This window comes from Hemicordylus capensis, chromosome 2 (assembly GCF_027244095.1).
Source record: "Hemicordylus capensis ecotype Gifberg chromosome 2, rHemCap1.1.pri, whole genome shotgun sequence".
In the NCBI taxonomy this organism is placed as follows: domain Eukaryota; kingdom Metazoa; phylum Chordata; class Lepidosauria; order Squamata; family Cordylidae; genus Hemicordylus; species Hemicordylus capensis.
In genome coordinates this window covers 105,560,018-105,587,365 of record NC_069658.1, presented here as the reverse complement: position 1 = coordinate 105,587,365, position 27,348 = coordinate 105,560,018, and the positions used below count along the sequence as shown (strand labels likewise).

At 44.5% G+C, this 27,348-nt stretch overlaps 2 long non-coding RNA genes across 2 annotated transcripts in view; one reads left to right on the top strand and one right to left on the bottom strand.

Moving 5' to 3' along the window:
* The window catches only part of LOC128344256 (uncharacterized), a 61,134-nt gene that overhangs the window by 12,684 nt on the left and 21,102 nt on the right, over window positions 1-27,348 (bottom strand). The gene's annotated exons all lie outside the window — the stretch shown is intronic.
* LOC128344259 (uncharacterized) lies at window positions 3,310-25,685 on the top strand. Its single transcript, XR_008315756.1, has 2 exons — window positions 3,310-3,395; window positions 23,575-25,685. It is a non-coding gene; the product is annotated as an uncharacterized LOC128344259 (long non-coding RNA).

Genomic DNA, 27,348 nt, shown 5'->3' with positions numbered 1-27,348 from the left:
AGAGGAGACAATGGTAAACTGCTTCTGTATTCTACCAAAGACAACCACAGGGCTCTGAGGTCACCAGGAGTTGAAACCGACTCAATGGCACACTTTATCTTTACCTTCAAATGCTTTCTAATCAGGATACATTAAAAAAAACCTTCCTAGAATAAATAGCTTCCAGACCAAGTAAATCATGACTAAGCACCACTGAAATCAATGAGCCAAGTTAATTACGACTAACTTAAATCCCATTAATTTCAATGGGGCTTAGTTATGACTAACAGAGGCTGTTCTCATGATCAGCCTAGCCTGGGCTAAACTGCTTGGGTGGAGCACATGGGATCCCGGTGCACCCGCCCAGCCTAAATCTGCTCCTAAGCCCAGCTCTAAGCCCACCTCAAGCACTCCCTTAACCTGGCTGCCGGGCTCATGTGTCTCCTCGGCTCCATGGAGCCGAGGAGACAGAGACAGGCATCTAGAGTGCCAGTCTGATGGGGGAATCTCCCAGTGATGTGAATACCGGTTCGTCCCTGGGTCCGCCTTTTTGCCAATCAAACAGACTCAGTGGGGATCAATTAGAGGCAATTTTATTTGCTGCTGCAGCCAGCAAGGTAAATCAATGGGCTATTGCTCTGCATTGAAATACAAATTGGTTATAGGTGCATTTTACATTTATACAGACAATCTGAATGATGTTGACACCCTAGACATAGTATACTTGGCAACAAAATGGTGGACTAAGTATCTAGTACGCATGCGAAAGATTCATTGTTCATCTGGTGATCACCCCTTATTTGGTTACATCCTGTTTTCTTTAACTGTCAGCAAAGAACGGTGAGAACCAAGTTTCTTTAGATACATTTTAGTGGAGAGAGATAATGGCGTTGATCATGAGAGGCCTTGTCCTTGAGCTGGCCTGAGCTGGGGTTACTTTAAGTTAGAGTGAGGTATTCTAAGTAAAATGGAGTTACTTTGGTTTTCTAAAACACATCACCAGGGCAGCGCATTAGTAGCATGGTGCCTTGTGGGATAAGCAGAGGCTGGGAAAACAAGTCCCAGCCTCTGCTGCTCCACACAGCCAGAAGCAGTATGGATGATCCTCCACACTGCTCCTGGCAGCACACAGGTCACGTGGGCACATGGCTAACATGCTGGAAGGATAAAGAGGGATCGTCTGGGGGAAGGTTAGTTGAACCCTGCCTCCACTCCCCACCCCCATCTAGTCCTGTGAATGGCCTTATAATCTGGATGCTCTCCAGTGTTAAATAAGTACCATGAAACCAAAACTAATCCGACACTCTTAACTGCTGTCCTGTGCTAGCTCTCATATGCACCTGGGGAGATCATCAAGGAAGGTCTGAAGTGATTAGGGATGTTTTGGGGCTATGGTGCCTATCTTGAGAATCCTTTGTATTACAAATTGCCTTGAGGATCCCTGAGGTAAGGTTGTTAGGCATAATCACAACCAGTCACTTTGCTGGCCTGATAGAGCAGGAGACAAAATAGGTTTAGAAGCCTTCTTCATTCAGATAAGACTGCAACAAACTCTGGGCAGCTTGCACTTAGAAAACGGAAAGCTAGGCCGCACCCCACTGAACACAACCTAATCTTAAAGAGACAGTACATATATACAACATCTTTAATAGGCTTAATTCTGTGGCTGTATTCACATGCTACATGTGCTAATATATATATTAATATATTATGAGAATAATGCCATACTTGAGTGGTTTCTTTATGGAAGAGAAACTGACATATGGCAGGCAGACTGAGAGCCAATCTCTACAATCAGAACAATCTTTTGGACATTACAGATAAAGAATTACGTGTTTGAATGTTCCTCCTGAATTTAAAAAAACAAAAACCTTCCTGAAAATAGAAACCAAGAATGTAAGGAGGAAGGGCTCTAGTCAACAACAATGTATTCATTATCTCAGGTAATCAAGGAAGTGAATGGAGTTTGCAATTCAGCACAAAAGCAGAACAACCTGAGTTAGGGCTCATTCACCAGTATTTTTCTTAGCCACTTTTGCCTCCCCACTCCACATTGTGTTTGTGCAGATGATAAAGTGACAAAACTGTGTGAGCTAGTGTTATGCTCAGCAAATGACTGTTGTGATTGTGGTAGTTCCAGAAAGTGCTACTGCATGCTATTTTAGAAAATACTTGAGTATTTTCAGGGACAACCACCTCACAAAATAATGTTCTCCACACACTGAGGCTGGGAAAAAGACGGAACATCAGACTTTTGATTTCAAGTTTCCAGAGCACATTATTTCACTTCCTACAAGGTCAATTTTGAATGTCTCTTTAAAATATATAAGGGTTTATGCTGCAGGTAGTATAGAGTGCATGGTGTTATTCCTTTGTTATATGTTGTTGAAAGTACTTTTATTTCTCAGGATCTGTGATTTGGGCTTTCTAGATCATGTAGTTTGACCTATCAAGCAGCTTCTCTGGCAATTAACTTGTAAGCATTAAGTAAAAGGTTTTTTTAAGGCATGTGGTAATGTGCAAAGTCTTATCAATCACAGTTGTGCTGTCTAGTTGGTGTCAACTCCTGGCGACCACAGAGCCCTATGGTTGTCTTTGGTAGAATACAGGGCGGGGTTTACCATTGTCTCCTTCCGCACAGTTTGAGATGATGCCTTTCAGCATCTTCCTATTTCACTGCTTCCTGATATAGGTGTTACATACCAGCAGGGATTCGAACCGGCAACCTCTTGCTCCTAGGCAAGTTACTTCCCTGCTGCGCCATTAGGTGCAGAGGGAGGCTAATGTGAACTGTGATGAACCAGGTCTGTATTGGCCATGATGGCTAAAGTTTGGCTTTTTTGACATAACAGGTTTCCATTTTTAGAAGACCCAAGCCCAGTTTTAGGAGACACTCTGCAAGCAAGCAGACCTAGATGAATTTGTAACATTGAATGTGTTGCCTTCCCAGGCAGCGGCTAGAGGGAACTAGTTCCCCTCTTTGAAAAGTGTCAAGTGAAAACTCAGTCCTTCCTGGAATTCCAGTTCAAATGTTATCTAATGCGTTACGAGGCAGAGTAGGTTGTCTTTTTTTGAGTGCATGACATCCATGCCTTGACCAGCTGTAACTGGCTTTTCAAAAACCTAGCCCCCTGCATTTTGTTATATATTGATTAGTTTCAATCCCAAAGTGCAGGTGAGCCCCTTTTCATCCAGTCATGAAAGGGTTCCCTTTTAAAGGGTGGGTCTCTAGTGCAAAGGAAATACAGAATCTTTCACTTTCTGTGTAGAATCCGCTGCTATGCTATGGACTAAAAATTGCTGTGACTGCTTCTTTCTGCCCTTGAACAGTGTGTTTTTGCATCATGGAGATTACTGGCCTCCTGTACCCTGGAGCCTGGATTTGGAAAATGAACTCTTAGCACTCAGTAACTCAAGTAAGTATATAACCTACCCCATGCAGCAAATAGCCTCTTATTTTATGTTTTATATTCCAAGTTATCTGAGAGTTAATGTAGACGTTATGCTACTATGTACATATCACCTGACATGGTAACTGAGGTAGATCCTTGCCATAACGGTTTGCATCCAGAGTACCTAAGAGAGCGCCTCCTTTGTCATGAACTGTCCTGCCTATTAAGATCATCTGGGGAGGTCCATCTACAGTTGCTACTGGCTTGTTTGGTGGCTACTCTGGACCAGGCCTTCTCTGTGGCTGCTCTAGGGCTTTGGAATACGTTTCCTGTCAAAATAAGAGCTTCTCCATCTCTGAGTACTTTTAAAACTATCCTCAAGACACACCTGTTTTCTCAAGTTTTAAGTAAAACTAGCTGAACCTGCGCAGAGCACCTGCGCGCTAGTACATGATTGCTCCCCTCACCCCCACCACAGCCGCCTACCTCAGAGATCTCTCCACCTTCACCTGAGCTGCACTACTCCTCCTCCATCCCATTGCTTCCATACCCCCCCTGCCCCTCTTGGTCCCTCCTCCATCCCTTTACTCCATCCCCCTCACCCCTCTTGGTCTCGGCTGCAGCGTTGCTGGCACCTATTGGCCAAGCTGCAGCCCCCTATCCCCAGAGACCTCCCCACCCTCACCCAAGCCCTGCTCCTGTTCCTCCAAACAGGAGCAACAGCAACAGCAGCAGCAATTGACCAGACCCTTCCTTGCTGCTGCCACCGCCTTGGCTGCTCGTTCCCCTCAGGCTGCTGACAGGCCCGGGCCCATCCCTTGCCTGCCTCCCTCCCTCCACCAATGGCCTTGGTAGCCCCAAACAGCAGCAGTGGTTGACTGGGCCCTTCCCTGCTGCTGCTGCCGCTGCCGCCATGCCCACTCATTCCCCTCAGGCCACTTACAGGCTCGGGCCTGTCCCTTGCCCTTCCTTCATTCTCTCTTCCTCTCCCTTCTTTTTCTCTCCTCCATTCGCTCTTCCCCTCTGCCTTTCTTTTCCTCCTCCCCCCACTCTCTCTTTCTCACCCCCTTCCTGAGTTAACAAATCATCTTGTTTCCTCATCTAATTCACACAATGGCAGCCTCTTTCTCCTGAAGGGGCTCTTTCCTCCCTCACAATCCCTCTCTTCACAGACCCCTGCCCACTACCCTTTTATACACATAGATTCATCTACTCTACAATCAAGAACATCTTCCGACCAGTAATAGTTGTATTGTATACCTTAACCATCACAGGCTCCTCCTACCTATCTGCATATGGAATCCCCACTGTCCAATCACCATGGTGCCAGAGGCGGTTCCTCCTTTTCTGCATATGGAATCCCCGCTGCCCAATCCCCATGGTGCTTCTACTCTCACAGGCTCCCTCCCTATCTGCATATGGAATCCCCACTGCCCAATAAGGTGCTTCTGCTCACAAACTCTCACGAGAGCTGCCACACACAGGATTAGCCATGGGTATGCCTTAGAATTATATATATAGTTTAATTTAAAACTGTTTAATTGTTTTTATTCTTTGACATTGTTTTAATTGTTTATATCTGTTGTATTTTAAATTTTGTACACCACCTAGAGATACACATATCAGGCAGTATATAAATATGATAAACAAACAAACAATGCATTGTTGTGTGACAGGTTTAATGGTGGAAGGCATTCTAAAGCTTTTCCCACCTTATTCTCTGGAAGTTATCCCATGAGTCATGCCTTGTTGTCTAGGAAGAACTCTCGACTTCTTTCAGAATGTTATTGTTGCTCAAAACTGTGCCAGCAGGCAAAATATGCAGTACTTAAGAGACAGTCCTAGAGATGTGCAAACCAGTCCCAACAGGATGGGTCACTATGGCAGCTGCACAAATTGCTCAGATTAAGGGGATCTTCCTGATGATCCTATGATCATTTGTTTGTTTGTTTTGTTTATTTATTTGATTTCTATACCGCCCTTCTAAAAATGGCTCAGGGTGGTTTACACAGAGAAATAGCAAATAAATAAGATGGATCCCTGTCCCCAAAGGGCTCACAATCTAAAAAGAAACATGATAGATACCAGCAACAGTCACTGGAGGTACTGTGCTGGGGGTGGATAGGGCCAGTTACTCTCTCCCTGCTAAATAAAGAGAATCACCATGGTAAAAGGTGCCTCTTTGCCAAGTTAGCAGGGATCATAATACAAACACACACAATGCCACAAAAGTTTGCATGTCTATTAATTAATTACATTTTTATACTCCCCAATCTAATAGCCCTGGGCAGTATAAAATACTCATGGCATGGATCTCTAAGATGGAAAACAGAACACTCAATACACCATCTGCATATGTCATGCCTTACACATGAACACAAACATCATTTGAGCGTCATGAGTAAGCCTAACATCTGCTCCAAGTTCCTAATATTAAAAATAGGTTTAATGGGAACGCCAATCACTTTGAATTCAAAATGTAAAATATGTTTCTAAAAGGCTCTCTACAGTGCTTTCCAGACAGTACCATTTTAAGCTGCAGATAAGAGATGCTGAGCCCTTTCTCATGATCGTGTGAGATGGCTTGAGGGTGGGCAGCAGGGAAGGGAGCAGAAGCTCACATTCCCCACAGACAAGCTGGATGGTGGGGGTCTGGGTGTGCAGATTATGTGCCCAAACAGTCCACGGCTGCCACAAGCAGCACAGAGGTGCTGGGGTCAGGACGCATCATCTCAGCCCCCAGAAATCCCGCAATGCACCGTGCACGGTGGGATCTCCTCAGTGATGGGCAGGCACCCCTCAGTGCTTCAGCGTTGACTGAAAGCAGCTGGCGCTGACACATCGTCAGGTAAATGGGGCTAAGGGAACACTAACCCCCTTAACCTTGTTTAAGAGCCCAATTTCTTAGCCAGGCTTGCCACCAAGGGATTGCAGGGAGTCAGTCAGCTCCTGGTGATTCCCACAGGCAGGCAAGCCTGGGCTTAGCTGCCCTAGCCCAGTTTTCGCTGCTCATGAGAGCAGCCTCATCATATTTCAATGCTTTCCCATATTTTAAAACAAAACCTTCCTACAAATTAAAAATTAATGTTCCTATGGGTATGAATCTGTTCACTTACCTATCTGCTCAGTTCTTCTGTTATCATTTATTCTACTGATAAATAAATATATTCTAATTTTATATGAGACACCCCCCAACTGCCTAGAGGACAGAAAACAAAATATTAAATGGCCATTTAGGAACATAGGAAACTGCCATATACTGAGTCAGACCATTGGTCTATCTAGCTCAGTATTGTCTTCACAGACTGGCAGTGGCTTCTCCAAGGTTGCAGGCAGGAATCTCTCTCAGCCCTATCTTGGAAGAGCCAGGGAGGGAACTTGAAACCATCTGCTCTTCCCAGAGCAGCTTCATCCCCTGAGGGGAATATCTTGCAGTGCTCACACATCAAGTCTCACATTCATATGCAACCAGGGCAGACCCTGCTTAGCTATGGGGACAAGTCATGCTTGCTACCACAAGACCAGCTCTCCTCCTAGGGTTGACAGCAATGATAACTAGTGTACTTATAGTTCTTTTAAAAAGAATTAAGCTGGAAAGGGTGGAAGTCTAGGAAGCTGGTAAACATGCTTGGCTCTGGGTCTCCCACATGAACTATGATGAGCAATATAATTTTAAGGGTTATTGGCTTAATATGTAACAAATGTTTTTTAAATAAATCGCACTGGCCTCTGGGCAAGGAGAACATCTGAAATCTGATGGAGATTGATTCACTTGACCTGAACCTGAACTATTGTTAATTCTAATGAGCAGAACCACAAATCCAGCCCCAGTTTCAATGGATTTAAGCTAAAAATTTACCTAGGTTACACCCACATACTAGACATGTTCTAACTATTTGAAAATAAAGAACATTCAACCATGTACACTTTCCTTCTGACGTGAGCTTTTGTAGAAGTTCTCATGGCCACAGTAAATCCTGCTCAATGTGTAGATGAGAAACAGTTCTTGTAATTACATACCAGGCTTCATCTGTATGCTGTACTGTTGCTATGCACCCAAATGATTCCCTTGGCACACTTAAGCAAGCAGGAAATACAGAATATGTCTTGCCTTGTTGTCGAATTACCTCTGCTAAGGTAGGTAGCTGTATTGTTTGCGATAGTGTGTACATATGTGCTCGTGCTGCTGCATGTGAACACCAAGGAGGGAGGGGGGATACTCTTTTCACTCAAGAGCAGGCTTCCCCAACCTGTGACCGTCCAGATGTTGCTGAACTACAACTCCCAGCATACCCAGCCACAAAATTGTGGCTAGGGATGCTAGGAGTTGTAGTTCAGCAACATCTGGAGGGCCACAGTTTGAGGAAGCCTTCATCAAGTACCAAAAGATGTAATAAAACCACACAATAGAAGGCAGACCCAGAGGCGTAACTAGGGAAAACGGCGCCTGGGGCAAGCACTGAAATGGAGCTCCCCCGCGTGCCCCCCCCCACATACTACATTATACTTAGGTTTTTCCTCACAAGCACCCGCTGCCGCCGCCAAGCCAGGCCACTGACTGGCCGCCAGGTGCCAGCAAAGCAATGGGGGGGGGGCGCGGGCAGCGCGGAAGGGACCGCTCGTGGGGGAGGGGGCATCGATGCACTCCCTTGACTGCTGCAGCGCTGCTGCACTGAGCAGGAAACATTTGTATTAACAAAAATTAAAAAAAAAATTGTGTCATGGCAGCGCCCCCCATGTGGCCAGAAAAGATGGCGCCCGGGGCATGTGCCCCCCCTGCCCCCCCTATAGTTACGCCTCTGGGCAGACCAGAGAATGAAGTTGGGCTGAAATTCTATAGTGGCCTCTTGCAATCAGGGGTTGCCAATATGCAATACGAAGAAACCCTGAAAAGTGCAAAATGTGCAAAGCCTTTTATGACTGCATATAGTGGCATAGCCACACAGTTGTCCCCCAGGATATCTCCTATCACACCAACCTGTGAACGAAGACTTTCCTGGCTGGCAGCACATGGTGTGACCCCTCTCCCAATACTTTCCAGCCGACACACGAAGTGCCAGGTGGGTGCTGTCTTTCTCTACCTTGCTCAGAGCAAGGGAGAGAAAGCAATCATCCAGCTGGCACTTTCTTTGCAGGCTGGGAAGGAGTGGGAGAGGGGCCATGTAGCCCCTTCCAGCTGCTGGCCATGCCCCCTGCATCTGACATTGATGCAGGGGGTACATGGCTAGTGCAGCAGCCAGTGGGGAGGTCCTGCAGTGGCAGCCCTCTCCTGGATCGCTGGTAAACTCCCTCTGTCCATCTCTGACTGCATAGCCTTTATAAACTCTGGAATTCACAGCACTTCGCAAACCACCTAAGTTAAGACATGTACAGGATGTATACAAAATGTGCATTAAGAACATAAGAACAGCCCTGTTGGATCAGGCCCAAGGCCTATCTAGTCCAGCACCGGGTCTCATGCGGTGGCCAACCAGATGCCTCTGGGAAGCCCATAGGCAAGAGGTGGGGTCATGCCCTCTCTCCTGCTGTTGCTCGCCTGCTAGGGATGTGCTCAAAACTGGTTTGCCTGGTTCAAAAATGAACTGCATTTGAACCAGACCAAGAATATTTGGTTTTGTTACCCTTTGGGCCAGGCCTGGTCCAGTTCAAATTAGAACCGGTTCAGGCCCAGTTCAAGGATGGTGGTGGGGGAACATTAAATTTGGTTTTTAAAAGTAATGACTTACCACTGTCAAGAGTTGCAGCAGCCACGGGGTGGTGGTGTCTCCAGCAGCTCCCCCTTCCCCCAAAAGCCTCCCTCTGGGTCTCTCTGGGCCAGTTTGGATTGTTTCAGGGCCATTTAGGCCCTCCGCATTTGCATGGTGGCTGGTTTTTGGGCTGCCGCACATGAGCTCACGTCAATTGCAAATGGTCTGTGTGCATGCACAGCAGCCCGAAATGGCCCCGAAATGGGTGGGACACTCAAGGGGAGGCCAGAGGGGGAGGAGCTTCTGGAGACCCCCCACGCCACCCCGGGGCTGTTGCAGCTCTCAGTAGTGGTAAGTCATTTCAACCATCACCCTTGAACTGAGCCAAAACTGGCCCGAGAGGTTTAGTTCAGCCTCAGACCAAACCAGATCCGGTTCTGTCTGAGATTGAGCATCTGAACCGGCCTCGTTTGAGTATGAACTGGTTCAAATTTGAGCCAGTTTGCACACCCCTATCCCCTGCAAATGGTATTTAGAGGCATCTTGCCCCCGAGGCTGAAAGTGGCCTATAGCCACCAGACTAGTAGCCATTAGTAGACCTGTCCTCCATGAATTTCTATAAGCCCCTTTTAAAGCCATCCAAGCTACTTGCTATCACTACATCCCATGGCAGAGAATTCCATAGATTAATTATGCGCCATGTGAAAAAGTACTTTCCTGGTTCTAGTGTTATGCGAGAGGGGGAAAATTTCTCTCTCTCCACTCCATGAATAATTTTATAGACCTCTATCATATTGCCCCTCAGTCCTTTTTTCTAAACTAAACAGCCCCAGGTATTGTAGCCTTGTCTCATAAGGAAGGTGCTCTAGGCCTCTGATCATCTTGGTTGCCTTCTTCTGCACCTTCTCCAGTTCTATAATGTCATTTTTTTGAGGTATGGAGACCAGAACTATACACAGTACTCAAAATGTGGTCACACCATAGATTTGTATAAGGACATTATGACATCAGCAGTTTTATTTTCAACCCCCTTCCTAATGATTCCATACATGGAATTGGCCTTTTTCACAGCTGCCACACATTGTATTGACACTTTCAATGAGCTGTCCACCACAACCTCAAGATCTCTCTCCTGGTCAGACACTGACAGCTCAAATCTCATGAGCATATATGTGAAGTTGCTGGGGGCGGGTGGGGGGGGAGGGTTGCCCCAATACGCATCACTTTACATTTGCTAATATTGAACTGCATCTGCCATTTTGTTTCCCATTCGCTCAGTTTGCAGATATCCTTTTGGAGCTCCTCACAATCTGTTTTGGATTTCACTACCCTAAATAGTTTAGTGCCACCTACAAATTTGGCCACCTCATTGCTAACCCGAACTTCTAGATCATTTATGAATAAATTTAAAAGCTCTGGTTGCAGTACAGATCCCTGGGGAACCCCACTTCTTACTTCCCTCCATTGTGAAAACTGTCCATTGATGTCTACCCTCTGTGTCCTGTTCTTCAACCAGTTACCCGTCTGCACATGAACCTGTCCCCTTATCCCCTGACTGCTAAGTTTTCTCAAGAGCCTTTGATGAGGCATCAGCATTGGGTATAAGTACATAAATAAAACAAATTTGACACAGATTGATGAAAATTACGTAAATTGGGTGGCATCCAGACCTTTGGTACAGTGAAGCACAGCTATCAGAAGCTTGTTCTCAGAATGGTAGGGGATTTATGCTTGTACAAGGGCCCCTTTTTGTCTGGGCAAATGACCCTCCTTTCAAAGAAGGAGCTTCAGCTCTTTTGCTGCATAAAGGTATGTATACAACCCATTCTGCTTAACTCTACCCCACTGAAATCAGTGCTATTTAAAAGTGCTTAACTTTAGTTGGATTGTATCTATCATCTTGACTTAAACCATATTTCTTCTTCTTGACTATTACTTTTTGAATTTCAGCTGGGAGCTAGATTTCTTTGTCACTAGACAGTTTTTGCTGTGACATGCGAGGATGATACATTGCTGCTGTACTTCCTCTCCCTAATAGATATATTCTAGAGTGACTTCCTCTCTCCCACGGTAGCTGAGGCTGCAGTTCATTTGTGAAGATGGAAATCATTCCACAGGTGATCGTTCAACGGTGGTTTTGCAACCTCTGGCTTCTGGGCAGAGGGACTCCTCCACCTTCCTGGTCCGCCAAGGCTGCATCCCAGCAAGCTCCATACTGCTTGTGTTGCCACACCGCAACTAAGGCATCAGCATGCTAGTGAAGCTGCAACCATTGGCTATGATGTTACAGGGAACATGCCTAGTGCAATTGTGCCTTTTTGGCATAGTTCCCCCACCTTTGGCAGGGTAAAGACATGTTAACCCTTTCCTCACACCACTTGTACCACTGCCTTTGCAAGAGCTCTGAAGCAATACAGTCTTACACAAGTACCAATATTGATACGGTGCGATGGTGAGTGTGCTTGAAGTTGGTGATGGGGTACTGGGGGAGAGAATGACAACAGCAATGGAGTTCATATTTGTAGCTTTAATTGATGGTGTAAATATACATAGAGGTAGGGGAACCGGAATGTGTGAATGAATCCTGGGGGAGGACCCCATGTGCTGGACCAGAGGAAGGAAACAGGCTAGTTATCTGTTACTCTGGGAATGGACCTTACCAATTTTCTAGGAGGAAACATGTATATGAAGGTAGGTAAAGGATCTGGGGATTTGGCTTACCGTGACAAAGGATGCTCTTGGATTCACAGACCCAGGCCAAACAAAACACTCTTGCCCCCAGTCCGGCTTGTCAGCCACAGGGATTAGCCCTCTCATGAGAGGGCCATTCCATCATGGAACAACAGAGGCACCAGAGCTTTGGGTCTCCATTGGACTGCACTCTCATGAGGTAGATCTTCCAACTATAGCCCCCCCCCCCCACGGCTGATGTGGGGCTCCTGGTATCTCTGGTTAATTAGAAAACTCATACTCCATAATTTTGCCTCTCTCCAATCAACCCTTCCAGACCTTCTTCTTTTAACTTGTTCATACATGATCTAGAAGTTGGGGTAACCAGCAAAGTGACCAGATTTGCAGATGACACTAAGCTACTTAGAGTAGTGAAATCCAAAAAAGATTGTGAGGAACTCCAAAAGAATCTCTCCAAACTGGGTGACAAAATGGCAAATGCTGTTCAATGTAAGCAAGTGTAAAGTGAAGCATTTGGGGGCAAAAAAACCCAACTTCAATATACACTGATGGGGTCTGAGCTGTCAGTGACTGATCAGGAGAAAGATCTTGGGGTGATGGTGGACAGCTTGTTGAAAGTGTTGACTCAGTGTGCAGCAGCTATGAAAAAGGCCGATTCCATGCTAGGGAAAGAGATTGAAAAGAAAAATGCTAATATTATAGTGCCAGTAGTATAGGTACCCATCAGCTGTCAAACTCTATTTGCCTTTGTTTACAACAGAAGCACATGGCTGCGGAATGATGTCATGGCGCAAACATGGGGTGGTGATGTCATGGGAGCTGTCAAAAAGTGCTTATGTTACCGGAAATGGTCAAAGGAGTGGCTTACATCACAGGAAATGATCAGAGAAGACCCCTACATGACCGGAAAGGGACAGAACTAGGGGTATACCCTCAGCCCTAGAAGTTTGGCCCACACCCTCCACTCATACCCCAGAATATGTCCAGGCATGTCCTGAAGGTGGGCATGTGACCCTTCTATGAACACACCTAGCCATCCTGGAGCAATAGGAACAGGTTTCAGACTCCGGAAAGGGCCAAGTGCGAAGGCGTGATAATGGTTGAGTGGCCATTTTGTGTAACTTCATTGGCTGAAACGGGGTCAAGTGACCCCTCTACAAACAAGCCCCACCACCCTGGGTCTGTAGGAACACCCCGTGTCTCTCTGAGCCATCTTGTTTTTGCAGACACAATGTTTGTGTGATCATGGAGTCCCCAGAGAGATCCTTGGAGACTATTGTATCACAAACAGTTGCAAAACCTAGCCTGAGAAAGCTCTCTATTAGCACAAGTTCTGATGATGAGAAGTTTCCACCAGAGCCCACTAATTTCCTTTCTTCTCACAAATATGCAGATGCACACTTTTTTTAAAAAAGCAAGGCTTTTTTCTCTCTGTCCCGGAATATAAACATTTCTGGGATATATCCTTAGGTTGTAAGCCTATGCACACAACAGTTACCAGGGAGTAAGCCCCCACAAGTTCATTAAGGCTTTGACTTGGAAACTGTATAGAATGGTTGCAATCAGGGCTGCTATGATTTAAATCACAATTTAAATCACTTCACAGAACTCAATTTTTATGATTTAAATCACTAGTCCAGAAGATTCTATTTAATCACCGTTTTCTAGTAAAAGTAAATTCATGTTGTTTAATATAACCTTAGTACATATTCAGAGATGTAATACATAAGCCAGATATCATAATGCTGTTTCATTGGGGCAACCAGGTCTTGCATTTCTTTTTTGCACTGTTTGCATTTTTGCATACATGCCTGACTTACCCACATGTACAGAAACTTCATTAAAATATTCCCAAGTGAGGTCTCTTTTAAGCATGCAACCATGATAGGTGTTTCCCTTCTAAAATGGAGGATACACTAGGAAAAGGTTTCCTCCATGTTCCTGTTTGCTTGCCCAGATCTTTTCCATCCTCTCCAAATCCTCTAGTCATCCCTTGGCCTTCTTTATCCTAGTTCAGACACTATTCTGTGGAAGTGTACACATGTTGCCATGAATTAGTGCACCTGGGTTCATTTTAAAATTCACACTGGGATACAGGCCCTTCAAATGCACGGTACAGATAGGAAGTATAATGCTGTACCTGTGTAACATTTGAATGACTGTACCTGTGCACAGGTTTGTGCCTGTGTGTATACTCATTGTACAATTGTTGAACATAATGTGTGAATGGACCAACAAGTTCACAGAATATAATTAGGAGTTATGATTAACACTCATGATGATGATATCTTTCACCTATGTTCTTTTAAAAAATGGTTTAAGAAAAAAATTAAAATCCAATTTAAAATTTAAAAAACTGGATTATTTTTTTAAAAAAATCATTGGTTTCTATCAATGCAATTCTATGCAACATTTACTTTATCAGTTTTGAAAAATCAAGCCATATAGATCACAGACCTGACAGAGAATTTATGCTGAAGACCTCTCCTTTCAATACTACTATCAGTCACCAAAGTTTTAAAAAACAAAATAACCAGCCAACAGCAAACAAAGCAATACAAAACAAACAAAAACTGGTATAAGGACTAGAGAGAGACAGGTGCAGCTATCTGAATATTTTGGACTTGCCTGATTTCTAAGCTGTGCCTGCTAGGTTGACTCATAAATTTGCCCTGCTAACTGGGCAAAGAGGCACCTTTTACCGTGGTGATTCTCTTTATTTAGCAGGGGGAGGGTAAGTGGCCCTATCCACCCCCAGCACAGTACTTCCAGTGACTGTTGCTGGTGTGTGTCTTGTTTCTTTTAAGAATGTGAGCCCTTTGGGGACAGGGAGCCATCTTATTTGTTTGTTATTTCTCTTTGTAAACTGCCCTAAGCCATTTTTGGAAGGGCGGTATAGAAATCAAATTAATAATAATAATAATAAAAAATAAAATGCAAGAATGTTAGAATTCTTTAAAATAAAAAATAAGTATTTCTGTCTTTAAAACACATTTCAGACAGAATAGGTTTGAAATTGTCCAATTAGTAATTTCAATTAAAATATCATGTTGTGTTTTTTTTTTAAAAAACACCCTCCCGAGAGGAGAGCGAGTAAGAGAAAGCTGAGGGAGCAAGCAACAGGCTTTCCTTAAAGTCTCCAGAACGAGGAAGAAAGGAGGTGGCTGTTTGTTATGAAAAGAACTCCCCAGAAGAAGTGTCAATCCACCCTATCCCCCCCTTTTTCTAGATCTCTGAATTTTACTAAGATTTGCTAGTGAAATTTTAAAAAATGGGGGGGGGGGGAGGAAAGGAAAAGAGAAAGGCTCCCAGCAAAAGCTGGAGCCCCACCATAGTCACACAAACTGCAGGTCTTGGAGCAGTAAAGTTGAGAGACAGAGGGGTGCATATGTTACTGAATTCAAAACAATGCCTGCAACATATGTTAGGTGGGTAACATGCCATCTGCATGTGGAGATCTTTGGAACTGTGCCCACTTTGCCCCTGCACCCCTGGAACCATTATAAATGGGTGACAGGCAATTTTACATTACCCTCTCCTGTAATGCTAGCAAGAACACTAGTTCAGCCTTTACCACCCAATTAGCAAGGCCCTGGAATCTTCCAGGGGGGTGGGACTGGGTCCGGTTGAGATACAGTGCCCACACAGCAGGGACAAAGCAGATACCCCCTCTCGAATATGGGGGTGGGTGGGTTGGTCTGGGTATACATGTGAAGCCATATTAGTGTGAGATTCTGCGGAGGTATCTCATAGTGTGAGATCCTGCGGAGTTATCCCATAGCAGGATTTGAAAAGTGCCTCTGTAGATGGACCATGACCGGTAACCAACTGTTCATCAGCATCCCATGGATCAGCAGATGGGTTTGATTGAGACACCTCTGTAGGATCATCAGCAGATGGTGTGGATGGGGTTTCTAAAGAATTAGCAGCAGAGAATGGCTTTTGGCCCCTACAAGTGTTCATGTCCCCCCTCCCCCGCCCCAATGTGTGGTGGTACAGGAATACATGTAGTCATTTTAAATTAATTTCTGAATTTCCGTAACAGAGCCGGCAGTGTGTGGGTGGCCAATCCAGCCGCCCTGGGCTTCCTGCCTGCTCATCTGTGGGGAGAGCGGGCTGAGCCCACTCTCCCCGCAAACCTCTTCCCGGCGAGTCTCACTGATCATGAGACTCACCTCAATGGCTTATATCCAGACTAAGTTACTCAGTAGTACTACTCAGGGGGTATTCTAGAGGACTACTTCATTTCAACAGGACTTCTGAGTAATTTAGTCAGGATGTCAGCCATTGAAACAACAATAATAAAAACAATATCAGCAGAACAAAAACAGCAGCATATTCCCTATTAAAACATCCGGGAAAACAAAAAGATTTTCTCCTCATGCCCAAAGGATATTAGAGTAGGTGCCAGGAGAGCTTCCTTGGGAAGAGCATTCCATAGCTGCAGGGCCAGCGACAGACAAGGGTGGGCCCTGGAGCAAAGCCTTCCATTTGGCCCCTGATCTCTTCCCCCCATAACATGTGATGGGCCCCCACTCCGCCCCCCACCCCCCGCTGGTGGTGCTCAGTGATGCCCATTGTTTGGGAAAGCTTACAGGGCAGTGAGCAGGTACTCCTTCAATGCTGCCACCCACAGCAAGAGCAGCGGCACCATTTTAGATTTCCTAGGCCCAGTCTCCTTGATGCAGTGGCATGGGATTAGCATCTGAGAAATCTAAAATGATGCTCCCACTGCATATAATCAGTGCATATAAGCGAAATAATAAATAAATGCATACAGGTTAAATATAATTAGAACAATCTTGTTTCAGCTAGGCTTCCGGATCCAAAGCAAATCTTTGGACACCCACTGGCCACATGGATACCCTTAGATTTGGATAAATTATTTTACCAATCCTGTGGGATGGTTGTCACTTGGATAAGATAGAAGATTCCAGCTATCATTGTCCCAGCCTGGGTTTTTATACCTTCCTTGTTTACTTCAAGCTCTGGGCCACCTTTCCATACTGTCTTTCTTCCTCCCTCCCACCCATCTCCATCTACAAGCAAAACATAGCAAGCAAAACACTGAAGTCAGTTGCTGGGTCCGAGAGAGAATTACAGCATCTTTATTACGGTCAAAGTCCAAGAATTTTTTTTTAAGCCTGCAATTGATAAGGGAGAATTACTATGCTTCTCCTTTATAAATCAGTCAATCACCCTTGACTACTATTGACCCCCACCTTAATTATCCCTGTGGAGGCCTAGCTCCCACTTGCCAGCATTTGTAGGGTTCTAGCTCCCTCTGTCCCCACACTTCCAAGGTCCCTGTACTTAACAGCTTCACCTAAGGACATTTAGTGGCTCTGTCTCTCTGCCACTCTCCCTGACTCCAATTCCCTGGAAGACATTCACATGGTTTGAACATGAGTGGTATCCTATTAGTCTTCATTAGTGTTTAGTGTATTTGCAAGCTCTGAAATAAAGAAGTCTGAGACAGAAACTGTGCAGCACAAGTGTGGGAAGCCCAATTATATTCAAGAAGAACTGCCGTTTGGTTGGCAGAGTATGTAACCATAGTGATTGCAGTTGCTGTACTTCTATATACAGAGGTAATAGTGAATGGTCGAAAACTGTCAGTATTCCATTGGCAGATAGTGCCTTTCTGGCTTCCTTTCCCTTCCCTGCTGCCTAATTAATTTCCTCCTTCATTCATACTAATTAATATTTAGAGGCTTAAGTATACTGGACACAATACTGGTAAATAAAAAGCATCCTTCCTTTTAAGAGATCATGATTACACCATTCAGTGTAATTTCAGAAGAAGAGATCAAACAGTTTCACAGTCTGAAAAGTACAAGGTGCAATTTAAGGAGAAATGGGATAGATGTTGTCTGGTGCAGATGGTTTCTTTGTCCTATTCTGCCTTAAATCAATTGGCTCAGGTAGCCACACTTTGTTTTTTGGACAACCTGTAAATAAGCTGCAGTGCCCACATCTTACATAGTACTAACTTAAGCACCACTGCATAAGTGATTCCCCTTTCACTCACAGATGTAGACTACAGCCTGTGTCCACTGTTAGAGATCCATAGCCATATAGCTGGCTTGTTACTTAAAATCACTTTATAAATTTCATCACACCAATCACTTTGGTGTGGTGTGATGAACTTGATCGGCTGCAGGTTTTTGCTTGTGGCACACCATAGTCTAGGTGTTGTGTATGGAGGAGCAGATACTCCTCAGCCCTGATGGCAAAACAGGCAAAAGGATGGAATTGTTGACTTTGTGGTCTAGACCCATGGTTCTGTGACTGTATGTATGATATCTGCTGCTCTGCTGAGATGGTAAGAATGGTATCAGTCCCACTGAATCAAACTGACCAGGTCAACATAACAGTCTACATGAATCAAATAAATGTTCCAGATGGTGTAACTTTACTAGCAGCACAGTGATCGTGAGGTAGTCTGATGGGAAAGGGCAATCTTTCCTGAAAACATAGTGCATACTACTTACAAATGCACAGGATACTTGGAAATCATATCAACTGCATTCTTTAATACAGACATTTATTCCTTCAGATTCTGGATGTCTTTTCAACGTATGGAAGATAAACACATATTTGCTTTGTTGCCATACTTGCTTGAACCCATAGGAACATAGGAAGCTGCCATATACTGAGTCAGACCATAGATCCAACTAGCTCAGCATTGTCTACACAGACTGGCAGTGACTTCTCCAAGGTTGCAGGCAGGAATCTCTCTCAGCACTATCTTGGAGATGCCAGGGAGGGAACTTGAAACCTTCTGCTCTTCCCAGAGTGGCTCCATCCCCTAAGAGGAATATCTTACAGTGCTCACACATCAAGTCTCCCATTCATATGCAACCAAGGTGGACCCTGCTTAGCTAAGGGGATAAGTCATGCTTGCTACCACAAGACCAGCTCTCCTCACTCATGTATCCTAATATGTGTGCATCTAGTTTGTGTGTCTTGGGGTGGCTGTGCACATTACACTATCCCAATGTACTGGGATAATTACACTGGGGAAATTATGCAGGTATTAGGGAAACCTATTTTTCCCACCCTGAGGTCACAGAACTCTAATTTGATGGTAAAACCTGCTATCCATCAGGTAGAATTGACTCAGCAAAATAGCACCTACAGCCCATTACAAAGAATATGTGTAATTTAAGGAAATTTGGTCCTGATATATTAGCAGACAGCATCTTTCCTTCCCAATCTCTATGTCACATTAGGAAATTCTGGCTTCACTCAAGCATGCAGCTTATTATAGATGGCTCTTGGTGCCATAGAGGTAGGTGGCTTCTGCTTGGATTGAGAAGCAATGTCAAGCAAGTGAACAGACCAATGGAAAGGTTGCCTGATAAGCAGAAAGGCATTCCCATTGAAGCATGTGTGTCCTTGAGTCAACCTAAATTACTGCCAAACAAATACTAAAAAGCCTGTAAGGCCAGAGTAGCCTTTAACCTATTTAAGCACCCCAGAATGTAATCAAGAACAGAATCCCAAACAAGTTGTGCAGACTGGACACCATAGAACTCTTCTGTTCTGTGCTTCCTCTGAATAGACACAGCCTCACCAACTTCCTTTCTCAAGCCTGGCCCCTTTAACCCCAGAGTTTTCGCTCCTTTAGAATCCTGCAGAGATCAGAACCTTCTAAAAGACCTGGAGGCTGTTCCCACGAGCAGCAAAAATCAGGCTGGGAGAACCTAGCCTGATTTTTGTTGCTCATGTAAACCCCCAGGCTCGCAGGTGAGCCCGGTGGCTTACAAGCGGCTAGCCTGCCCCTTAGCCCAGGTTAGTGGAGTGAGTGCTCCGCTAACCCTGGTTAATGGATCGTGAGTTGCCACAGTGCGGCTCCGCACTGCAGCAACTCACGAGGAGACCCCCGACTGGGAGGCTGAAAAGCAGCCTCCCAGCTCGGGGGTCTCTCCAGCATGCCCTGCGCGCTCGTGCAGGGCATGCTGGAGCTTCCGGGGGCCGTGCTGCCCCCAAACTCCTCAGCTCTGGCTGGCTCTGTGATGGAGCTGGCAGGCCGCTGTGGCTACCCAGAGCAGACTCTCTGCTCGTCTCACTAACCATGAGACTCTTCTCACTAACCATGAGGCTCTTCTCACTAACCATGAGAAGAGCCTCACGGCCTCTCCCAATCCCTGGTTTCCTCAGATCTGGGAAGCATGGTAACCTGTTACTTCTGTGGAAGTAAACAGGCTAAACTCCTGAGCAGAATCCCTAGAGTGATCCCTAATCAGAATCCCCAAACAGAAGTATTTAGGTTGGGTTATTCCCTATATGGGCTTGCCGTGAACTAACCCTTGCACCTGACTGCCTGGGAATATTTATGCTTACCTTTGCTACCTCTGGGCATGTGCAGTGTCATAAAACTGGTGTCATACCAGCACCCAGCTGCCTCTCTTTTCCCTCCTTTGACAAAACCTTTGTGAGGGACCCCACATTTTCCTCAGGAGTGGAAAGTTCTTCCTTTGGCAGTGTACACAAAACAGCAGATATGGGCAGGTAATTGATCTTTCCCCATTCCAAGTCAGAGGCTCAGCTATTAGAGCCTTCACTCTCTCACTCACCCTACTTCTTTATCTAGTCCCTGGCAGTTGCCTTAACTCTCTGTGCTAGTCAAAGTTGCCAACTACCACTGTTTGCATAGTGCTTCTTACAGCAATAAACTTCATTTCTTTGTTTCAAAAGCCTTGTTTCTGAGTCTGTTGCTCCTCTGGGGTGCCCAGCATTGGCATTTGCCTGTGTCCAGACTGAAGTTCTTTGTTATGAACACTTGCAAGCTTGTGTTTTGAGCAAATTCACCCAGCTCAGTCTAAAACCATTGATACACATGTAGGTCCTGAAACTGAGCGCCGGGTGGAAAGAAAAATACAAAGAGCCTTTTCTTATGAGCAGAGAAAGGGCTCTAATGGGGCAAGGGGAGGAGCCTGAAAAAGCTTTCCTCCCCTGCAGACGAGCAGGTCCTTGCCTCTGGGCGGGCGGAGAGCCTGCTCAGACAATCACTGGCTCCTGCCAGTTGCTCTGAAGGTTGGGATGTGTGCAGTTGGAGAGATATTATTCAGATCTAGAGCTCTTTCAGATGGAGAAGAGTTTATATCTGCTTCTTTCTCGGGGGTCTTGTGCAGAACTGCTCACATGTTATAGCTTAAACATCCACACCTAGTAATTCTTATGCTATCTCAGCTCATTGATTGTTTTCTGTCTGCAACCAGGAAGGGAGTTGCAGAACATTGAGGATTGGAGTTCTCTGGAACTTCCCCGTCCCTCTCACTGTCATCATCCTCACCCCACACACCAAAGCTTATTGTGGGCATGCATGGAAAGCAACCTTTTCTGACTACATGGAATTGGGCTGAAAGACACAGAGACAGACACACAGACAGACACAACACAACACAGTCACAGACACACACACCACAATGTTTGAGGTGCTATTAAGTGTCTCCTTTCCGGACATTGTTGCTGATTATTATCAATCACTTCTTGAATTCCCAACCAATCATTCCTCTTTCTTCTTCACATCATTCCACTATAGCGATAGCTGAAATCCTATTCACATTTGCCTGGGAATAAGTCACATTCAACATAGTGGCATTTACTTCCAAGTAAACGTGCATACATTGTGCTGAAACCACCATCTCCTTTCTTTTTAAAAAAGTGTATCAAATTACTGCTCTTGCACTCATTCAGTTACTGTGGGAGGAGAGAATGAGTGATATAGTCCAAGATTATAAAAGAATTAAAATGGCTCTCTGCACTGTCATTAAAATGATTCTCTAGTCTGTAATAGGAAATTACCAAAATGTTTATAGTTTTCCTTTATTGAAAGAATTGGATGAAAATTGTAGGCATGATAGTTGCTTGGGAGGGCATGATACCATATATATTGCAGGAAGATAAATGCAAGGTAGCCCTGTTAAGGTATCCCTTAAAGTTTGGGGTCACCCCACTCAATAGCCTTTCCATTTCTTCACTGAATTGGAAAACCTTGCATGCATCATAGATCCTTCTAAGGCCATGATGTCCCCTTTCAAATTTAAGAGAAATAGCTGGCAAACGTTAAAGTTTTAAGATCAACCCTGTTTCTTTTTTCATAAAGCACCCATATTTTGTTTTGTGTCTTGCCAGAATTGGAACAAAGCTGCAAGGATATTAGCTTTTGGGGGGGTGTTGGGGATGCCCCCCCCCAACATTAGACCCAGAGATACCAACCCAGAATTATATGGAATTCAGGCCTGTGTCTGACTCCATTTTATAAGAGTTCAATTAAATGCCTGAACTCAAGGTGAACTGACACCCAGATCTCAGGACTGCCTCATGTACTGCTCTGTGAAAGAGGAAGCAATCCAGCATTGTATTGTGAAATGGGCACTCACAGAAACACAAGGGCTAGGCCTGAGCTAATCAATATGCTAAAATGTAACTCACTATCAGATAATGTCTGTGGAAGAGGCCAGGGGCTGATCTCCCCTTTCCTGTTGCAAGAAATCTATGTTAATCTTTGTCAGTGATTGCTCTGCTATGCCCAAAGGGGATTACTCAGTTGCTGTCTATAGAAATTCCACCCTAGGAGAACACCTGTAGATTTACTAACACCTTCTGGGACCAGGCCCAAATCTGGGGACAAGAGAAGAGGCCCATTTGCAGCTCAGAGATGCAGATTTGCTTTGGTCCCCTCCCCAAGATAGCAGCTAACAGAAGATGGGATTAAGATCTTTACACTACACTTTGAATCGGAAACATGTTCTTAATGTGGATTATTTTATCCTGATGAGCAAGTTTTTATAATAAAGCCCATTGAACTTTCTGAGTGTGTCTCTCTCTATCTCTGTTTGTGCGCCCAGATCCTACATGGTCACCATCTCCAAGAACCAATTCAGTTTGTGTATGATGTGACTTTCCCTCTTTCCCTCTGAGCATGTACAGAGTGTGAAACCAGGTGTAGTTCACAACAGAGGGCATCATGCCACCTAAATTGCAGGCAGGTAGATATGACATAATAAATGAGTAAAGGTAACTCTTAATAATTAGGGTCACCAAACCCCACAACTCTTTGAGGTCACTTGGATTTGAGAGCTGTGTGTGCTCCCAATTTTCAGTTCTGTGGAATAAAGGTAAGAGGAAAACCTGGGTAGCTTTTCCTCCTACCTTGCTTCCACATAATCACTTCTACCAAGATTTTCCCCTCACCTTGTTTCCATACAACCAGGAATTGGGAACACACACAAGTCCCAAATCCAGGTAGAACACAGTTTTTGATTGTGTGAATAACCTCTTTATTTCTTTGCAGAATGGGATGAAACTCACATGCATAACATATCCTTCAAACACACACACACACACACACACACACACACACACACACACACACAGCTGGAGAAATAGATGCAGTGGTTTCTATGCAGGTACACATTGATCCTTTGAGGTTTGATTTTTTGCCTTTTAAATTGCCACAGTGGGACAGTGGGATTGGGAACTTTCTCTCTCTCTCTCTCTCTCTCTCTCTCTCTCTCTCTCTCTCTCTCTCTCTCACACACACACACACACACACACACACACACACACACACACACACACACACCAATAACTGATGCCAGCCCTACTTTTTCCAAAACTCATAGTCCTCTTCCCTCCACTTCCTGGAAGGAAGTCCCATCAGCAACATCTGAATAAACATGAAGAATAATAGTATTCTTTAAAAACACATCCACATAAAAATAAAGGTGGGGCGGGGGGGGAGATTGTAATAGCAATCAAGTTGCTTTCAGATTGTAAATATGACTTTATGTGATCTTTATCTTTACATCCAGAATTATGGATTCTTTGAGCTCGAGGAGTTGCTAAAAAGGATTATTATATAATACTGGAAGGACAAGTTTCCTCTGGATTTACAACACTGGATAACTAACATGTGTTTCTGGTCTGTATTTGAAATGGTTTCATTTTGGCAAACTGGCAAAGAGGAGTTTTCAGAGATTTGGTTTAACTTTAAGGAACACTTTGTGCTTTGCAGTAATTATCCTGAGAAGAGGTGTTTTAAAAAAATACAATATTTATGTATTTAACTAGTTAATAGTTAACTAGTTAGTAGTTAAATGTTTGTGTGGTTGTTTTCTTTATTTTCTCAATTATATTGCTGACTTGTTTCAGTTGCTGTTTTAAAAAGAAACAAGTTGAGCTAGTAAGAACTAATCAGCCTACTTTCCTTTCACTGTCTCTACAATGGGACTAAATTTGGTTCAAATCCAGATTCACAAGTTAGATCTCTTCATGTATCCACCATCTTGGATCAGGGTGGATGGCATTATTACAAACTATACCATTGAGGTGTCACTGTGCATCACTCACTACAACTGTATCAAATTTGGTTCAAATTGGTTAGACAGTCCTCAAGTTAGTGCACTTGCACCTCAAAAGTTCATATGTCCACCATCTTGGATCAAGGTGGATGACATCATCAAAATCTACACCATTGGGACATCTCTATGTGTCCATATGGCTGTAGCAAATTTGATTCAACTCAGTTAGACTGTCCACAAGTAGGTGCACTTTGTTGGGGCACATGTACGGGCACATGTACCCCAGCCTTAGACTTAAAGGTACCAACCCAGAATTATGTGGAATTCAGGCCTGTGTCTGGTTCCATTTTATTAAGACAGGAATTAATTTCTGGACTCAGGGTGAATAGACACCCAGATCTGCCTGGGTAATGCCTGGTAAAATGAATTGTAGAGGCAGGGGTAATCTAGCATTGGTTATCAGTGTTTGTGGAACTCACAAGAGACACAATGGGTCAGGCTTAATTACCAGTCTCACACTGCTGGAAATTAACCTGCTGTCCAGTAATCCCCTTACCTCACTGACAGGATGCTTCTGCCTTAGTCAAATGTATTGATTAACTCGTCTCACACTTTTTATGTTACTTTAAATATTATCTTGTTACACACTAGATAGAGGTACACAAGGAATAATGTAATTGCTGTCTCACACAAATAGAACTAATTCTCTCACTAACTCCTGACTTTTAACACCTTTTGGGACCAGGCTAGCAAATCTGGGGGCCCATTTGCAGCTCAGAGAGGCAGATGTGCCTTGGGCAATGTCCCCTCCTCAAGATAGCAGCTAACAGAAGATGGGATTAAGATCTCCCTGGACTGCCTGAATAATTAAAAGGACATTATCCAGAAGGTAACAGCAAGTTGTCACCTTTTGGGACCCAGGAAAGATGATGGGAGATCAAAGGAAGATACAACTATAAAGAATAGCTTACTGGACAGAGAAGTGGCAGTCTTGTGCCTACTGGCAGTCTTGTGCCTACAAGCAATCTTGTGCCTACAAGCAAGATCTGCTCACGAGCAATCCCAGAATTTGCTGCTAAGCCGCGGGGCAACAAGCAGGAACTCTGTCCATGGACAGGAGCTGTCTGTGACTTCCACTGCGCAGTGGGAAGTCAAGACTTCCCCAGCCATGGTGCTCTGACTCTCAGCCGTGCTCTGAGCAAACTGCATGCTTGATCCAAAAGCTCCTGTCTCCAGCCAAAAGCCTCGCTCCTTCAGCTGAAAGATCCACCGCTCTCAAGCCTCTGATCCTGGTAATATGCTGCCTCTACAAGCCTTGGATCCCTCTATCCTTTCCCCTTTTTCTCATTTCCCCTTGTCCCTCTACTAATTCCTGATCTCCCCAAACCATGCCAGCCCTCAGCCTTCCTTACCTCCCCCCCCCCCTTTCCATCTATATCTGAATTGTATTAGGCTCTAGGAAGATTTAATACACACACATATGTTAGTTAGGAACACTGGGTGAATATTGGTGCTGGCTAGTGTTGAAATACTGTTAGTAATACTGATAGAATGTTCTGCTTTCTGCTCAGTTAGATTGATGTTGTTATTCTTTTATACTCAATAAAGCCCATTGAATCATTTAGGATTGGTCTGATCTCCTTTATTCCTTGCGTCCAGATCCTACATGGTCACTATATAAAAGAACTTGGTCACTTGGTGACACTATGAGACAGGCCTAATTTTGTATGCTAGCTAATGAGCATATGCAGTATATAAATCAGGCCTGGACCACAACAACTTGCACCTCAAAAGTTTACGTGTCCACCATCTTGAACTGGGTTGGATGACATTGTCACAATTTACGTCATTGAGGTGTCCCTATGTGTCCCTACAGCTGTAGCAAATTTGGTTCAAATTGGTTAAGGGTTTCACAAGTTAGCCCACTTGCACCTCCAAAGTTTATGTGTCCGCCATCTTGAATCAGGGTGGATTACTTCTTCACAAACTTTGCCATTGAGGTGTCCCTATGTGTCACTCACAGCAACTGTATCCAATTTGGTTCAAATTGGTTAGACAGTCCACAAATTAGCCTGCCTGCACCTCAAATGTTCACATGACCACTATCTTTAATTGGAGTGGATGACATCATCACACACCACGCCATTTGGGCATCCCTATGTGTCCCTACAACTCTAGCAAATTTGGTTCAAATCAGTTAAGCAGTTCCTCAAAAGTTTACGCATCCGCCATCTTAGATTGGGGTGGATGACATCATCACAAACAACTTCATTGAGGTATCCCTATGTGTCCCTACAACTGTACCCGATTTGGTTCATATTGGTCCAGGCATTGTGAAGTTGGTCGGGGGGACACACAGACACACACCCAGAATGCTGGGTGATCTCATAAGCTTACTGGAAAGTAGGTTAAAAGGGGGTGGGGGTGGGGAGGGGACTGGCCACAGTATAAAAGGGAGTGGGGTGGGGGCAATGACCAGAAGTGAAATGGCAAAGTGGAGAGGTATACTCAGGTGTGGAACAAGCTGTGTGCTTTTGGAAGCTAACTCTCCTATATGTGACTGTGATGGTTGGCAGCACCATAGCACTGTTAGTCATCTTTTGAAGTCCAAGGAACCGCCTTCCAGGTCAAATTCCTGAGGGAGTGGCTTTAGAATGGAGTGGAGGGTGACAGTTAAATTGTCTGTTAGCAGAGGAAGAGTTAGTAGTGGTTAGGGCTTGAAGGAGCATGTGACAGAGATGGCTAGGTATAGAGTCTCCAGTGAAGATCTCTGGGTTGGTGGGTTGGCTAGTGGGAGGTGGGTAGTTAGTTGTACACACTGGTAACACCTCCAGTTAGCAAGCGTGACTCTTATGTGTGAATGCTGGATGTGTATAGGATTTTTACACTGATCTTTAGGGTGGTTGTTTTCCAGTAAACAGGCTAAAAGTCAGGGAATGCTTGTTGAGTTCAACACAGGCACCTCAGTAACACATAAGTATATCTTCTGTTAAAGGGTCAAGTTTGATTCAGTGTTATTGAAACCATTATGATTGTATAGCCCTGTTTTGGCAGAGAGAAACCTCTAAGCTACTGTACATAAATAAATTTAACATTTTCTTTTATTTTAAAGTTCACTCAGTATCCTGTGAGTTGTACTTCTCCCCACGCAGCCCTCAGTTATATTACCAAGAGGCTGTCAGGACACAAACATGAACAAGAAAAGCTTAGTGGTGGCAGCGAAAGCTTTAAAAGGGAGGAGGAGAGAAGAACACTATTCTCTATAAATCTGGTTCCCAAAGTCAT